This window comes from Mauremys reevesii, linkage group 14, assembly GCF_016161935.1.
Source record: "Mauremys reevesii isolate NIE-2019 linkage group 14, ASM1616193v1, whole genome shotgun sequence".
Classification (NCBI taxonomy): domain Eukaryota; kingdom Metazoa; phylum Chordata; order Testudines; family Geoemydidae; genus Mauremys; species Mauremys reevesii.
In genome coordinates this window covers 32023988-32042395 of record NC_052636.1, presented here as the reverse complement: position 1 = coordinate 32042395, position 18408 = coordinate 32023988, and the positions used below count along the sequence as shown (strand labels likewise).

The 18408-nt window shown below is 45.1% G+C and overlaps 2 long non-coding RNA genes across 2 annotated transcripts; both read left to right on the top strand.

Moving 5' to 3' along the window:
- Positions 1 to 7536: 7536 nt before the first annotated feature.
- Positions 7537 to 11600, top strand: LOC120381631. The gene is made up of 3 exons (XR_005588109.1): positions 7537 to 7611; positions 10551 to 10618; positions 11294 to 11600. It is a non-coding gene; the product is annotated as an uncharacterized LOC120381631 (long non-coding RNA).
- A 1223-nt stretch (positions 11601 to 12823) lies between these two features.
- On the top strand, positions 12824 to 13825 carry LOC120381636. Its single transcript, XR_005588112.1, has 3 exons — positions 12824 to 13078; positions 13256 to 13327; positions 13715 to 13825. It is a non-coding gene; the product is annotated as an uncharacterized LOC120381636 (long non-coding RNA).
- Positions 13826 to 18408: the final 4583 nt, after the last annotated feature.

Below are 18408 nucleotides of genomic sequence, written 5' to 3'. Positions count from 1 at the left end.
CCACTATCAATACAACAAGAAGGGAGAACAGTAGCTGGTGCCAAGAGAGAAGATGCAATGAAACCCTTCTGTACCCACAACTGATGTCTGAAAAGCATCAGTCACTCTGCAGATCAAAGAAAGAAAGAGCAGCCAGTTTCAGACAGATAGGATCCTTATGACCTATATAGGAGAAGTGTACTTCCCTATAGCAGTTTCCCACCATAATAAATAAATCCATAAGAAAATTAACCAAAAATTAAGATTAGGAGTCTGATTGAAATTATGTACATTTTCAGCATTAGTTTAGTATGAAAATATTGCAGCTACTTTTCTTTTACTTCTGTCTTCATAAAAAGCAACAGAGTTATAACAGATGATTACAAAGACTAAAGTGCATGCTTTACTATAATTAGGACCAGGCAATCCAAGATGAAAACTACACCGTGGCAGAGTCCTACAACCAGGTCTTTGAGGCCAATCCCTTTATCAATGGAATCCTCAACCAAAATATGAGGAAGGAGACGAGTCACCCTCAAACTTTTGACAATAGCTCAAGGTCAGACACCCAGAAGACCAGCGCCATTCGTATTCTGGTTTTGGATAAAATACTTGATCTTGCCTACATCATAGAAACCTTCCTCTCTCCAAGTCTACACCCCACTACACCCTTTAGCGATAAAGTAACCATTAAAGAAGTTCTGAATCAGTCGTCTTTCTTCCCAATTTAGGTTTAACAATAAAGCTGCAACCTAAGTAGCTATGGGAGATGACAGTGCAACTACTAGGTATTGGTGGGGGAAAAGTGTGCTACTAATGTCCTGGATATACTGGCAGGGCCGGCTTTAGGCTAATTCAACTAATTCCCCTGAATCGGGCCCTGCCCCTAAGAGGGTCCCGTGCCCAAGCCCTGGTTCGGTGTATTGGCAAGAGTCAGTGCACTGTACCGGGGTGGCCCGGCTTCTCCAGGGGACAATTTAAAGGGCCTGGGTGCCCTTTAAATTGCCACCACTGCCACACTGCTGGAGCCATGGGGTAGGGCTGTTGGGATCTGTGGGCTACTTAAAAAGTCCATCGCCCCCGTTGCTTCTATTGCCCTAGCCCTTTAAATAGCCACTGGAGCCTCGCCGCTCCCCCAGGGCTCCGGCAGCTGTGTACATGGCCAGGGCTGTGGAAGCAGGGGAGCCCCAGGTGGCTGCTGTTACTCTGGTGGGGGAGGGAGGAGGAGGAGGGAGCACTTACCATACCGGGTGGTCTGTACCCCCTGTACCTGCACCCCCTGCCCTGTCTCCAGCCAACCCCTGCTGCACCCCCCCTGCCTGAAGCCAGCCATTCCTGCACTCCTCTGTCTTCAGCACTGCCAATCTATGCCGCACTGCCAATCTATGCCACACCCCCCTATGGCCCTGCTTGAAGCCAGCCAGCCCCCCCCAGCCCCCCCCCCCCCCCCCAGTCTCCAGCCATTGCTGCACCCCTTGCCCTGCCTGCAGCCAGCCCCATGTCCACTGGTGCCCTGCAATTCCCTGGGCAGTAACCCTGCATACCTGCTTCAATGATGGGAGAAGAGAGCAGCTGGTACCCACACACATGTGCACACCCTAGGGTGACCAGACAGCAAGTGTGAAAAATCAGGATGGGGTGGAGGTTAATAGGATCCTATATAAGAAAAAGACCCCAAGATTGGGATTGTCTCTATAAAATCGGGACATCTGGTCACCCTAGCACACTCCCAGGGAGTGGCGGGGACCAGGGGCGGCTCTATACCCCAGCGCGCCAAGCAGGCACGTGGGGCGGCCCTTTCCCGGGGGGGCGGCATTTGGCTCCGGTGGCCGGGCTGCAGGCCTGCCTGCGGCCGGTCCACCGGAGCCCGGGACGAGCGGACCTGCCGCAGTCATGCCTGCGGCAGGTCCACTCGTCCCGGGCTCCGGTGGACCTGCCGCAGGCAGGCCTGCGGGAGCTCAACCGGAGCCGCGGGAAGAGGGGACCCGCCGCGGGACCGGGGAAGGGCGGCGCAGCGCACCGCGCTGCTTGGGGCAGCCTGATTTCTAGAGCCGCCCCTGGCGGGGACCCACACATGTGAAGCGGAGTTCATTTCTAGTTCAGGCCCATCTTTTTAAAAAAGAACTGTAGGTAGTGTTAACATACAGCCATATTTTCCTGGACATGTCAGACTTTTTGGTTTTTAAATTCCTGTTCGGGAGGAATTTTTAAATCTGGAAATATAGTAACCCTATTGGTACCAGAAATACATATTCTGGCACATCCCTTAAATCAGAACTTTTCATAGGGAACCGGTTGCTAAGAAAGGAAAGGCTTTTTTTCCCCACCTTTTTTTCCTTTTTTTTAAAGTCATCCCTGCTGGGGCCATGAAAATGTTTGAATTGGGTGGGCCCCAAACTTCTACAGCCGGCCCTAACTAGTCTGTTCAGTGTTATAGCTTTTAATATGCTACTGCAAATACTGTAATAGAGCATTAATGTCCCAATGTACTGTAGCTTGTTTTAACTTACCGTAATACTAGAAGTGGTGCATGTGAACATTGCCGTAACGAGGGCAAGGCGAGTGAGGCATTTGCCTCGGGCACGGAAAGTGAGGGGCTCAGAAAGTCTCTCCTTCAGCGGCAATTCGGCAGCAAGTCCTTCCCTCTGAGAGGGACTGTGGTACTCGTTGCCAAAGTGCCGCTGTTCGTCTTCAATGGAGAGGGGCAGCGCATACGGCTCTTTTGCAGAAATTCGTCGGTGGATCCTTCCCTCTAATAGGGAAGAGCCGGACATGCTGCCTCTGTTCCTTGCCTTATGTGCCAAAAATCCCTACTGACGGCTCTGCATGTGAAGCTCTCTTAAAAGCTGACACTACAGTAGTGATATTCCCTAGCCAGCATGCATAGGGCTGGGTGTGGGAAGGGAGTGAATTTAGGTATAAGTAACATCTCTCACCAAACAGGAACTTTTACAAAGTTCATTATTATGCCTTGTCTTACAAACACCAAAAACTATTATTACATATGCAGAAAGGTCAATAATCACCCCCTCCCCATATATACAGAGTTGTGCTTCTGCATATAGTATCTATGTCAGATTAATATTGAGTTACCAGCTGTTCAGGAATCAGTCAAGAGTCAGCTGCCAAGCCACATGTTGATTCCTATTGCAAACTGTATGGGTGACCCTTGAGGCATTCTGAAGCAAGAGATTACTGTAAAACTGTAAATAAGACATAGAAAGAATAAAATTTTCCTAGGTTTTGTTTGTCAGATTTATTGTATTATGTATAGTAGGTGTTTAATATAAAAACCAGGTAGTATGGTTTACAATGTTTTAACAAGAGATTATTCTATTACCATTATCCAGTCAACTTGCACACTATTTTGAAGTAGTGATAATTCACAGAGAGAGAAAGAAGAAAGCTGAATTTAGATAATTATTAACCAGATTCCTGGTTATTCACCAGCCACTTTGCTTCAGTCCATGGCATAAAGCATCATAAACCCAGGACAGTATTGACAAGATAATATTCACCTCGAATTTGCATCTGCTACACTCCCCGCCCCCGCCTCATTCCCAGTCACAATATTCAGGATATAGCCTAGTGAGAAAGTGGCCTGGCTGAAGCATGTAGCTGCCAACTGAAAACTAGTACTGAGTACAATAGCCTTGAGAACATTGCTTAATTCTGAGCACTGTGTCTGCAGTGAGATGCAGGGTGGCCCTGGTGCCATGGCACCATTGAAAAGTCGATACTGACTGTAATCCCATAGGCGGCAGGTTTGTATAATTTTTGGTGGTGCCCAAAATGGTGGTCTATCTCCCCGCTCTCGCTCTGTAAGCCGATATAAAATTAAGCTACAACGCATCAGAAACACACGATTACAAGGGTCATTTAAAAGTGGAAAGTGAGAAGCAGCACTTGCCTGCTTCAATATCTGATATTAAATTTTGTTACACCTGTTGTGCCAAATTGGGAATGTTCTTAATGTTTTCTCTGAATACTGTGTGGATGCCTCAGTTTCCCCTGCAAGGTGCCAACTGAAGGTGTTGGGGACAAAGAGATCAGGTGGCCTCCTTGTCCAGAAGAGATACAAAGGCTAGAGGAGGGAGTGTCAGTTTGGAGCTGGCTGGGGAAATGGGGAGAGGCCCAGAACTTGGGTCTAGGCTCCCCACCCTCCAAGATGGACCTGACTGAGGGGTCATTTTCTGTACCTACAAGCTCTGTTTAATCTGTGTTCCTGTTGTCTAACAAACCTTCTATTTTACCGGCTGGCTGAGAGTCACGTCTGACTGCAGAGTTGGGGTGCAGGGACCGCTGGTTGCCCCATGACCTGCCTGGGCACACTCGCTGCAGAAAGTGCACGGTGTGGAAAGAGCTGAATGCTCCAAGGTCAGACCCAGGAAGGTGTAAGCTTCTTATCTTGGAGACAGTACGCTCAGAGAGAGGAGTCTCGCAGAGTCCTGACTGGCTTTGTATGGAGTAGTTCCAAAGCATCACAGCATCCCCTTCCACACCATGGGCTTCCCGGAAGTCCGCACAGGCACTGACACTCCCTCCTCTGCCCTCTCTCTCTTTTCCAGGCATTAGGAGGCCATCTGATCTCTTTGTTCTCCAACACCTTCAATTGGCAGCTTGCAGGAGAGTGGCCCAGGCCATCCGGTGCCCGGAGACAGGGTTTCGGCCATTCTCTGTGCAGACAGCATCACACTGGCCCTCCAGGGCTCTACAACAATCACACCCCCTTATCCCACCATCTAGATCCTTGAGAAATGCATATGGGAAACTGAGGCACCCACACAGTCTTCAGAGAAAACATTAAGAACATTGCCACTTTGTAACACCTGTATACAACTACTTATATACTTTAAAGGGGTGTAAAATAATCAAGTATTGTGCTAAACACAATGATACTGCAAACTGACCACCACATTTCAGTTGCACATTTTTCCCCCTTAGGTGAGGGCTCTGGGGTGGGGCAGGGGATGAGGGGTTCACAGTGCAGGAGGGTGCTCAGGTTTGGGGTGCTGGCGGTGCAGGCTCTGGGGTGGGGCAGGGCTGGGGATAAGTAACTTGGGATGCAGACAGGCTGCCCCAGGTCTAGGACCAGAGAGGACTCCCCCCCCCCCATTATCAGCAGCAGCAAGCTCCAGGGGAGGGATCCCTCCTCTCCCCCCGCAGCACACTCACTCTGCAACACAGTCACTGCACATGCTCCTAGGGACTCTCTCAGGTCCAGAAAGCCCACTCGCCTCCCCTGCGGTGGGTATTGGGTGGCACAGAGTCCCTGGGCGATGCTCTGGAACTGCTCCCAACCAAGCCAGTCAGGACTTTGGGGAGCCTCCTCTCCCTTGGAGCAGACTTTTTCAGGGCAAGAACCTCACACATCTTCATCTCCTGGGTCTCTCCTTAGTGCATTCAGCATCCTCTGCCCCTCCATGTGCTTCCCACAGTGATCCCACCCCAGCGGTGTTCAAGGGAAAGCCACAGGGTCCTGCACCCCCAGTTTGCAGTCAGATGTGACTCTCAGCCAGCCAGTAAAACAGAGGTTTGTTCGGTGACAGGAACACAGTCTAAAACAGAGCTTGTAGGTACAGCAAACAAGATCCCACAGCTGGGTCCATTCTGGGGGCAGTGAGCCAGATCCCCATATGCACTTCCCTCATCATCCCCAGCCAGCTCCAGACTCCCAAACCCCCTCCAGCCCCTCCTCTCTGCTCAGTTCTTTTCCTGGGCCAGGAGGTCACCTGACCTCTTTGTCTCCAACACCTTCAGCTGGCACCTTTGCAGAGGAGGGCCCAGGCCATCAGTTGCTAGGAGACAGAGTGCCAGGCATTTAGGTGCACTGGCCCTTTGCTCTGTAGCAATCAAATACCTTGATCCACCACCTACATACTTTAGAACGGCATAGGAGACACTGAGGCACCAACACAGTATTCAGAGAAAACATTAAGAACATTCCCAGCTCGTCACACAGGGGTGGGGGGCTGCCATCATGTGTGGCCTCCCCACCCTGCTATTCCCCTGCGTGCGGGGAAGAGAACTCCTAAGCACCTGAGTGCCTCCTGTCTCCTCCTCTCTCCCTCCCCCGGTGCTCCAAGAGGCTGCCAGCCGCTGATCTCTATATCCGTAGGCAGAAACAGCACAAAGAAAGGAGAGAGGCACTGGCTGTTTTCTTTCAGGCAGGGAAGCTCTGCGGCGGGGGCAGGGGAGAAACACCGCTCCAAATATTGGTGGAGCAGAGCCCTCAGCCTTGAAGATTACTGGTGCTTAAGCACCTCGAGCCCATATAAGCTGCGGCCCCTGTCATCCCCCTTCAACAGGAAAACTCCCTTGGACCGTTTCTGGATGCCACTAAAAATATAAAAATCTGCTTCCCTGCTGTTAATTTACTGCTACAGGAGACTTGATGCAGTGACATACTTTCCCTATATTCCATCAAACTCTGCATCACATCTCTTGAGTATTTAAAAGAGTATCTCATATTTGTCTATGTAAAGTATCAGAACTGTTTACAAATTTTAGGATTGCCTTTTGCTGCATTACTCTTGCCTGTGAATCCAGCTCTTACAGTCCCATGTGCACACATCATTGCTTATGTGTAGAAGATGATTCACAAATATTCAGTAAGTGTATTATATGGTCTCACCCTACATTGTTCCCAAGGGCAGAAATCTTCTGCAACAATGAAGGCTTGGGCTGATGACCAGTGGCTGCAGAATTATTGGATGTATCTTTGTGCAAAACTCGCCAAAATGAAAGCTGGACTGACAGTGGAGAAGAAAAAACAATTGCACTATGGGGATCTGCAACACCTTATTACTTTCTGTCAATCAGTGCTCTCTCTCCTAAACTAAGGTGAATGGATTTCTTTAATGTAAGTAGTCACAACATATGGTTAAATATTTTATTATCAATATCCTGTTATGAACTCAGTGGTCACAGATAATACCTGTCTTCTTTTGCAACCAGGGCACATTATCCAGTCTTTTCCCGCACCCCCACACAACCAAAACTGATCAGAGAAAAACCTTGCATAAAGCAGTTAATGGAGGTGCGAGACATACCTACTTCTTTGGTGACAAGCTGTAGGCAACACCCCTATCCTTATTCACACCCATAGCAGTAGGACAGACTTCTAGTAGTGAAACTCTTACTGATATCCAAAATACCGAAGCTGACAAATTACTTGTCAGCCACCTGAAGGGACACCACCCATAGTAAGAGGTGATCAGTTCCTATTATCTAGCCTAAATAAATTCCTTCAGTCCTCAGTTTACCCATAAAGAAATCTAGTGTTTTCCCATCAACCAATTCCATATTTTCTCTACCAAACCATTTCCTCACTGTCAATTAAGAATTCTCATGTGTGCATAGACCCAAAGTATGCCTGATTTAGAATCATAGAATAGAATCATAGAATGTCAGGGTTGGAAGGGACCTCATGAGGTCATCTAGTCCACCCCCCTGCTCAAAGCAGGACCAATCCCCACATAAATCATCCCAGCCAGGGCTTTCAGAAGCCTGAGCTTAAAAATCTTGGAGATTCCACCACTTCCCTAGGTAACAACATCTACTCCTGACAGAATCAAGATTCTGAGTTAAGAACAACAATGCAGACTCACGAGTTCAAGCTTCCTGGAGTGGGTGAGTTCCCTCATTTTATCTCTCTGTTTCCTTTTCTACCACAGGTATTAATCTTTAAGAATATAATTTCTTTTAGTTTGGCTCTCCTTATGATGTAAGGGTGATGACAGGGACATGCTAACTGTGGGACAAATAAGGGTGTCAGCTTGAAAGTGCTGTTTGAATCATTCCAGTGGGCACACAACCAGTACATTGATAGATTTACACAACTTACCCCCACCCCCCGAAGAGGAGAAATATCAAGGAAAACCAAGACAAGTAACCACACTAAATGAGCATATCCCAAGTAATGGGCAACTCTGTTAAAAGTACCCAAATAATAAGGGTCTTCCTGGCTAACTGCATGAATAATAAAGAATCTTCAGAATGTAGTCATTTCTTAAATGGTTTGCAAGCCTGTAATCATGGTGATTTCTTTATTGCTACCAATTTCTATATTGTTTCTCTGTGCATGGTCTGTTTTTTTTTATGTGTCTTTGGCTGACATATAAGTAATTTTGCTTGGTTTAAAACAATTTAGATGGTGGGATCTAATTGGTAAGATAATCAAGTAACAGTATGTTAGGGTTGATTACTTAAATTATATTACAATTATTGACTAAAGGCATTGATGAGAATGAGGCATGGCCACACAGAGGTGGGGTGCAAGTGGGGCAATATGGCCCAAGCCCTGGGCTCTGCAGGGCCCCCCCAAGAGAACGTGTGAGGTCTCCACCCCTCTTCTGGAGCCTCAGCGGATCCAGTAGTGCCTCAGAGCAGCTGCAGCTGGGTGTGGCCTGACCACCTCCCTTTTCAGAGACACGTGGTAAGGGGGTGGGGCTGCGAGCTCCAGCGGGGCTGCGTTCCCAGCCCCACCCTTTACCACGTGACTCTGAGCGTGGCGTAGCTCAAGAGCCACGCTGCAGCGATTCAGGGAGACTGTTGGAAACGACGCGCTGGGGCTCCGTGTGAGCGGGGCTCCAGGGGTAATTGGCCGGGCTTAAGGGGCTATGGCTGGGGGGGCTGGCTAAGGGGTAGGAAGTCCTGGGGACAGGGAGGGGGGCAGAGGTGGGGTGAAGTCAGGGGACAGGGAACTTTGGGGTTGTATTGTGGGTGTTCTGGGGTGTCTGTCAGGACTCAGCAGGAGGGTGGATGGGGGTGGGTCAATCAGGAGACAGGGAGCAGGGCTTGGGTCATGGGGTGGTGGTGGGAGGTGGGGGTGGTGAGGGGACAAGAAGCAGGAAGGGTTCAGTGATTCTGAGGTGGGGTGGGCAGTTGGGGGGCAGGAAGTGGGTGGGGGTCAGATGGGGGCAGGGCCAGGCTGTTTGGGAGGCACAGCCTTCCCTACCCTAAAGCTCATTTTGCAGTTTGAAGCTTGCAGAAGAGCCAAGCTGTTAGCTTTTCCATTAGGGCTACCATCCCTTTCACTTCTCAAATGCCAAATTACAGTATATATTTAATTTCAGGGGAGGGTAGCTTCATTTAAAATTAGCCACTTGAGGGAATCACATGAGAAGAGCAATATCCTACACCGCCTACCTTCTTCCCCACCTTACCAGGAGACACCCCCTCCCTACATTCCCTGAGGCTTCAGAGGGGTTAATTCAGTGGCTCTCAAACTTTTTTTGTCCTGGCGAACCCTTTCACATAGCAAACCTCTGACTGTGACCCCCAACCCCATACATTGAAAATACTTTTTGATATATTTTACACTACTATAAATGCTGGAGGCAAAGCGGGCTTTGAGGTGGAGGCTGACAGCTCGTGACCCCCCCCCACAACCTTGTGACCTCCTGAGGTGTCCCGACGCCAGTTGGAGAACTCCTGGGTTAATTGAATTTTAGCGACCAGTGTCCATGCACATGCATGTGCATTTCTAAGCATGTCAGTTTTCACAACATAGGCTTATCCCAGATTCTGGAACAAGCACAAATGATCAGTTTGTGGAGTATGTACATAGTCTATACTAAAGACAAATCCACCATAACCGTCTCCGGTTTGTAGTGGACCCCATGGAGCCAGTCTCTAGGAAAAACATAAATGCATAGAGGTTAAGTCCGTAAATGGCTATTAGCCAGGATGGGTAAGGAATGGTGTCCCTAGCCTCTCTTTGTCAGAGGGTAGAGATGGATGGCAGGAGAGAGATCACTTGATCATTACCTCTTACGTTCACTCCCTCTGGTGCACTTGGCATGGGCCACTGTCGGTAGCCAAGATTCTGTGCTGGATGGACTGTTGGTCGACCCGGTATGGCTGCTCTTATGTTCTACCCTAAATGAGCCCAAAGTTATGGAGACCCATATGAGTCAAGTAAGCCAGCAGAGTATCAGAAACCTGGAAAAAACCTCTGACTGGGTGGGCTCAGGCATTTGGTCACAAGCTGAGGTGGTTCAAAAGTTTTTGATTTTTTTCAAGCAGAACTTTTTGTTTCTTAACACAATCAAACACAGCAAGCATCAAATATTTTGAAACGTACTTATGAAACCCAAACCATATTTAGGTTTTGGCTGATTACTTTCAGCTTTTCTATTACCAAAAAAAAAAAAAAATTTCGAAGGAAAGCAGAAATTGTCCGTGAATTTCTTCTGCTGTTTTAAAAACCCCTAGTTTTTGATCCAAAAAACCCACTGACGGAAATAATTTGTCCAACCGTTTTAATGAGCCTTACTGCCTTTTACCATTACCTGATTCTGAGAACCAGTGATACCTCCTAAGGAAGTTTTCTCTAAAGTGGGTTTGTGCTGCGATGCGGAAGGTTTCTTTTTCCAAGGGCCACCCGTGGGGGAGATCAAGTGGTGCAATTTTCCTGGGCCCCCACGAGAATATAGTATTGCAATTTTTTTATTGAACGGGACCCCAAAATTGCTTTGTCACAGGGCCCCTAAATCCTCTGGGCAGCCATGGAATGATGTGATAATGATATGTGTATGTTACAGGATTGTCTTTTTCATAATCTTCAGATTTACAGAAAAGTATTTTCTCCAAAAAAAGTTGCACCAAGCAGAAAATTAACTCAACATAATGGCAAGTAAGTAGAAATTTTTCATATGTACCCACGGGGGTAGGGGTAGCTCAGTGGTTTGAGCATTGGCCTGCCAAATCCAGGTTTGTGAGGACAGTCCGTAAGGGTACCATTTAGGGATCAGGGCTCCAAAAAAAAGGTGTGGCTTGGGAAAAACTGCCAGGGACAGTACATTGTCCTGCTACTGAAGGAAAGGGACTGGACTTGATAACCTTTCAAGGTTCCTTCTAGTTATATGACATAAGAATATCACCATATATTGTTAATTAGTTTATTATTTATTCTTTAGTTTCCAGATCCCCTTACTTTCAAGAAAATCCGCTTGTTTTACTTTTTTAAGGACATATTTATGCTGTCACATTTACGGTCCTGAGTCAATATGTCTATACATGGTTACAATCTTGTAGTGATCTCTTCATCTCTGATGACATTCACTCTGCATTGGGCAAATATGGCCATAATTTCCAATTAACAAGTATTTTAAAATTATGCACAAGCCTGACATTTTTTTATGTATGTCTTCTGTTTGGCCTATGACTGATGCATCGTTGATTTTGGTTTACCCTGCTTATAGGTCAGCAATCTACATCTCATACCTTGTAACTCAACTTTAAGTCTTATATGCATTGATATGCCATGTTTGTGGTTAAGTAACTGTTTTCTCTTGTAAATGATTCTCAGGGAAGTCTTTTGAAGAAAAAATAGCAAATGTCTTGGCATACTTAAAGACAGGCAGATATCCTGAAGGAATGAATAAAGCTGGCTGACTGAACCTGCGTCGATATGCTGTCAACTTTTCATTGGAAGGAAAGGAATCCTTTTTTTTTTAATACAGTACTGACACATTTACAGGCTGAAGTTTCCTATGTAATGATGGCCCTGATGTCCCAACACTGGGATTGTGTCGAGTGTTACTATTATCTTTCATGGGCCCGGAATTGGTATCTCTACTTTTCTTTAAATTATCCAGAAAATCAATGTATACCAGTGGTGCAACAAATGCAGTGTGATGTACAGTTATGTGATAAATGACTATGACTTTGAAAAAAAAAAATTTTTTTCATTTCTTAATTATGTTATCCAGTCTGCTGCAAGCACCACCAGCAATCACTATATGTAAAATTAGCAAAAATTTCTAGCTAAACACCAGGGCCGCCAAGAGGATTCCAGGGGCCTAGCGTCTTCAGCGGCGGAGGCCCACGCTTCGGTGGTAATTCGTCGGCGTAGGGTCCTTCCGCTATGGGACCTACTTCAAAAGTGCCCCGAAGACCCATGGTGGGGGCCGAATTACCGCCGAAGCGGGACCCACCACCAAAGTGCAGCCGGGTCTTCTGCGGGAATTCGGCAGCAGGGAGCCCCCTCAGCAGGTCTTCAGGGCACTTCGGCGGCGGGTCCCGGAGCAGAAGAACCCCCTCCCCCCCGGCTGCTGAATTACCATCAAAGACACGGCTGCACTTTGGCGGCGGGTCCCGCTTTGGCGGTGGGGGGACCTTCCTCCGGGGCATAAGGACCCCACGGCGGCGAAGACCAGGAGTGGAAGAAGCTCCGGTGGCCCAGGCCCTGAGAGAGTGTCCCGGGGCCACCCGGAGCGAGTGAAGGTCCCCGCTCCAGGGGCCACAAAACCTCTCATGGGGGCCCCTGCGTCCCGGAGCAAATTGCCCCACGTCCCACCCCCAGTCTTCGCAGCCCTGCTATACAGTGAAATTTCCCCCTTGTACTCAAGGTATTATGATTCATAGTGTACATAGATGTCTTTGATAGGCATACACCTTATAATTAATAATTTTTTTGCAAGTAACCAGTTACAGATTAAGTGAAACATGTTGCCCCCACCACAGCCCTGGCAGAAGCCACAGGGCTGCAGGGGAAGCCCATATGCCCAACCTCATCTCCAGGATACATGCCTGGTGGGGCAGGAGAATCCACAGCACCCTGCTCCTGGTCCCTAAAGAACCGCAGCATCAAAACCCCACTGCAGCCCTGGGACTGGAGGAGCTCTCAGTTCCTGGTACAGCCATGACATAGGAATAGAGCTTCTCCAGTCCCAGTGCTGTGTGGGAGCGAGTGGTTAGGAAATGAGACAAGGAGTTCTGGGGCAGGCAAAATGGTGGGGAGCCTAGGTGGAACATGGCTGAGATCCCGGTGAAGAGGACGCAAGGGACAGGGCCATAGGTGTTGCTGCGGGTGGACAGGGTGGGTACAGGGAGAACAATTGCTGTGGCCCAGGGCCACGATAAACCTTAATCATCCTCCGTGCTCCGTCTTCTATGATCAACAGAGGGGAAATTGTTCCATTCAGCAAAAGGAAGAAAGGTGGCCGTTGTGCATACCATGAAAGAAGCCCTGCGACTCTTTGAAATGTTTCATGACAGTGCAGTGGGTGGACATCTTGGAATACTCAAAACGAGGAACGTGCTGACATCAAAACACTATTGGCCAGGGATGACAAAAGACATTACCAATTGGGTATGTACAGTAATGAAACGAAATCCTGAGGAATGTTATTTAAAAGTGAAGTAGAAGTTCACAATGAAGAAAAGGAATATAAAATTATATTTGGTGGGCAAATCTTAACTGTGTTCCTTTGGAATACTATTTCCATAACAAAATGTTCATGTCATCATTTTGTTCTATCAAAACCAGGTTGCACAATGCCTGACTTGCCAGAAACAGGGAAAGCAATCAAATCTGGATACCACCTTGAAAAGCATAAAGGTTAATTTTTGATCAAGACACATTATTGTTTATCATTATCCATTGTTATTTCTGAAATGCAATGAGGGTTTCTTTTTGAAACGAGTCCAATGCATACAAGTGGTACAGCATAGTGCAGCAATTACTTGTCATGCGACATCTCAGTGGCTGGGGATACTTCTACAGCTTTACTGTAGTATTGTTTTCTATATCCCATTCCTGTACTTCTGTTGGTTTGTTTTCCCTTTCTTTCTTTTCCTTTATCATTTAAAAGTGGGCTTTCATTCGGATTCTATGGCTGTTGTAACCATATTACATTCTGTACTCTCCCTATGACATACGGGTTTTTTGAGAACATTTAGTAATAAACATGTGTAGTATGTCTGTAACTAGTACCCTTGTATGTAGGTCACGCGGATCTGGGAATTGTTGGGAATGGATTTAATAGGACCATTACCAACAACAAAGGATGGATACAAGTATATACTGACAGTCATAGATTATCTGTCAAGATGGGTGGAAGGCTTTCCACTTAGAAGTAAGTCAGCATTCGAAGTGACTATGAACATACACAAAGTGATTCTTCGACGTGGATGCCCATATCGGATACTGACAGATCTTGGTTCAGAATTCAATAATAAGGTAATGGCCTTTTTTTTTCTGGTTATTTGTAATATGCAGTAAAACTCACTATGAGGTCACCCATTGATCTCCAACAATCACCATCCTTTATTAATTTTTTTCCCAAACTGCTGTTGGTCACCATCAGTATTCCTATACCATTATTATTCTTCATATCTAACATAGAAATGCAAAACTACTGGTTTAAAAAACAAATATCAAAAGATAGTCTATTCCTGTTGCTAATAAAAACATAAAAGTAGAGGCAAATATGCAATGGAACAGTCCTCAACAGAAGCCTATATGCAAGGTAACGGTGTAACTTCTTTTCTTTCAGTTTAACTTGTTTTTTTGTGAAAAATTGGGAATAGAACGTAGCTTCACCAGTCCGTACCACCCACAGACCAATGGCTTGGCTGAGAATGCTAATAGATCCATAAAAAGGTAAGTGATTTTTTGGGAATATTATAGTACTAATGGCAAGTAGACTGTGTTATGCTAGAAGATAGAATTCACAGAAAAATCTCCAAAGGAATTGTTACATGGAAAGTCTTTTTCATTCTGTATTACACCTTTTTTATTATGTATGATCTGTTTTAAACAAGACCGTACATGTGACTTTCTTTTTTTAAGCAATCAAATCAATGTCCCTTTTTTACAGAGCACTGCGGAAGATGGTTGATGAAAGTGGGACTAACTGGGATCAATTTCTTGATCCCATTTTGTTTTCTTTGCGAACAAAAGCACACGCAACAACAAAAATTTCACCTTTTCGTCTAATGTTTACTGAAGAACCAGTGTTTCCAACAGACGTCCCAGAGAATTACCCGGTAAGTGTATGTTTTTTCCAGCACCTGTCATGTAGACATGGCATTCAGTGTGTCTTCATTTTACAAATACAACCCCTTCTCCATTTGTTTACAAAGATCCCAGATATTAATACATTCGTGGAAGAGTTCTGCAAAGAGTACAGCATAGATATGACGTCAAGACATGATGCTGACATTGCACTGGCCCTAGGTAACATTGCCAAAGCACAGGAGAAACAACAAAGACTTTATGCTAAAAGAAAGAAATCTAAATACAGGGAAATAGCATTTCATGTCGGGGACTCTGTTCTATTACTGAACGCTAGAAAGAGAACCAGAAAAGGTGGAGTACTGGAGTCTAACTATCGGGGACCTTACAAAATTATGAGAATTGAAGGTAAGAAAGTGAAATTACAAACCCTCTCAGGGAAACAGTTACAAAGCATGTACAGTATTGCACACTTAAAACCATTAAAAGAGCCACCAACATTAGCTGCTGAAAGCAAATTAGAGGGAAAAATTGGAACTGAAACTGCAGTTGGTGAGACTGAACCAGAAACACCCACGGAAGGGATTAGAAACGTGGATGGCACTGGATCTCCCGACAGCACAGTGGAAAACACAGAGGTGACAGCAATGGAAGAAGAGGAGTCTAGAGGGCAAAATGTTTCATACAATGATACAAGTGATGCTGATGACAGTTTTGATGACATGCTTACGGAGGATTTGGAAGACAGACAATGGCTTCAAAAAGGTAATTGGTTCCAGCACCTTTCTTACACAGATTAACATACTTCATAACTGGAACAATATTATAGGTTGTCATGTACAAGGTGGCGGCTTTGAGGGTAGTAAAACAGAGGATAAGTAAAGTATATTACCATGCATATAATATGCGTAATTTTTTTTCCCCTAGTCAAATTGGTAATGACCAGCAAACACACAGAGAGACTGGAGGCCAAAGTGAGAAACATTAAATTATATGGCTCCTCCTTTCATTGCCTGAAACCTAAAAGCTGGATAAGTGATGAGGTACAGTTAAGTACCAGTAAACAAGTATTTTGTAATGGGATTGACTAATCAAATGTCATTGAAATTGTGCTTTTCTTTCATCATGTGTTGTAGGTTATTGATGCATATTTGAGCTGTGTAGTTGAGAAAGCAGATGGAAAGGTAGGCTACTTACTGTCATGATACATGACAGTATACATTGATTCAATAAGTGAACAATCACGGTAATGTGGCACAACATATTTAAGTCCAAATCCCCTTGAAATATCAACAGACACCGGTTATCGCAACATTTGTTTGTATTTTATGCTTAAAAAATTTAGTATCAGGTATTTGGAGGTGCATATTGGACATGCAATAGAGGGCCCCATTAGTTTTGCTGTACAGTTCATTGGGTCCATTAATTGTACACAAGTATGCAAACAGCTTAGTCACATTTTTAAATTAAGTAAGACAGAGCACATTGATTACAAATCATTTACTTTTTATAGGACACTCTTACATATACATATCTGATTTGTAAAACGAAGGATCCCTTGCATGCCTGTCTATGTTAAATTAACTTTGTGCTTGACATGCCACAATTATTAATGCATTAATAACTTTGTTGACTGTCAACAGGTAGAAACCATCTCAGCAGTAGTTTCCACTGTCATTCTCTCAGGAAGAGCTACTCAAATGAAAGTGAAGGTAAATGCTGACACACTGTAATACATAGTATGAGAAAAGCTCAGTTTCATTCAGTGAGTAAAACACAGGTTGAAGCAGAAAATACAGTGGTATGTTTGATGTGGCGGAGTAGTCTAATAGTAAGACATGTAATGATTTTGGGAAATACAGTATAACGTACATTTAATGGTTTGCTTCACTGGAAACTATAATTGAAATACTAATTTTTTGATTTTTAAATAAATACAGAGTGAATTACTTCAAAATGATATATTATTGCTTCCTTACCACACACCAGGTCATTGGGTTATTGCGGTAAGATGTTTTATATTGTACTACAATTTCCCTTGTTGCGGGTTTTCAGTGTGTTCAGTGCATGCTAAGGAAAGAGGAATGTGAATGTTATAAAAAATGGCAACTGTCACTTTACATTGTTCATGTATCCTGGAAGAATACATTCTGTAAAGAATTAATTGATTTCACAATATGCTTATATCTTATGTCTTACTGAGACATTACAAACAACAATATGTTAGTAGCATAATGCTTGTTGATAATTCAATAGAAAGTTTTTGAAAACATCTCATGACCAATAAAATTTGTGAATATATTGAAACTTACAGATAGCCTTGATGGAAAAAAAGGAATTGTTAATAATTGACCCCTTGTGTGATGAGATCAGATATGAAAGGACATGCCTGAGGAATTGGAGGTGATTTCTTAGATGCTTGCTTTTACATTGGACATTAACTTTTGCATTGACATTTTTTTAAAGAGAATGTAACAACAGTGAGACTAACATCTTCCTGTTAACGACAAGTAAAAATTGAAACAGCATGCACTTCTACTGAATATGCTTAATGATGGACTTTGAGTGAACTTGTGTGATTGGTATCAGAGGGGTAGCCGTGTTAGTCTGGTTCTGTAGAAGCAGCAAAGACTTCTGTGTCACCTTATAGACTAACAGACGTTTTGCAGCATGAGCTTTCGTGGGTGAATACCCACTTCTTCGGATGCAAGTAGTGATTTGATTCTGGGGAAAGACTTAACATAATGTGGACACGAAATAGTAGCATGTTGCATGTTTGAGAATGTGTTATTATCAACATGGGGCACAGCAAATCAGGTGAGACATTGTGTAAAGTGTGAGACAATAATATGAAAACAAGTGTGTATGTATGTGAGCAGTAAGTCATTCCAATTACTAATTGAAAAGAGAGAGAATGGATTTTTATCTATGTCGAGAAACCGGGGGGGGGGGGGGAAGGAAAGCAGAGCTCATTTATGCAGTCTGCTAATGTACTCACTAAAAATTTAAGAAACTTCATAAAACGATTAACTAGTAAATCCTCATCTGATTGGAACAGTAAAATTGTTCGCATCCAAGACAAAGTGATGGCCACAACTGCGGACCACTCATCTTAAAGGTATTGAATAGCAAATTGCCATTAATATTGGTTATGTATGTTTACTTATCCATGTTGAAATTAAATGACAGAGATTACCAGTGGGCACTGCACCGGTGTCCTTGCCAGGGTGTATGGGGTGCGCTTCTGGCCCCACGAAGGAATGGGGTCTCCAGTGGAAGGTGCGGTGCTGGGGACCAGATTGTACCAGCCAGCCCTTCCTGACAGCTGCTGCTGCAGTGGCCAGGAGCACCAGGTGCTTGTAAATCACCGTAACCCAGAGGCCCTTTGGTCACCCACCGTAGGCAGCCCTGCCAGGAGCGTTCAACAGCATTGCTGGATCCTATGGCTGGGCCACTGATGCGGGGGAGATGGGATAAAGGGGCAGTGCCGTTAAAGCATAAAGCACTGCCACAGCGGTAGTGTAATGTCAGCCATGTACGGGAAGGAACCAGTGGGCAGTTCTTAACGGTACACTAGAATGGCCAACTTTCACCTCTGTTACTTATGTGTATTCTAAATATCTGTGTTGCTAGTTTGCAGAAACGTATTTGCAGCACAAAGACTTCAGTGGTAGAAACAACCC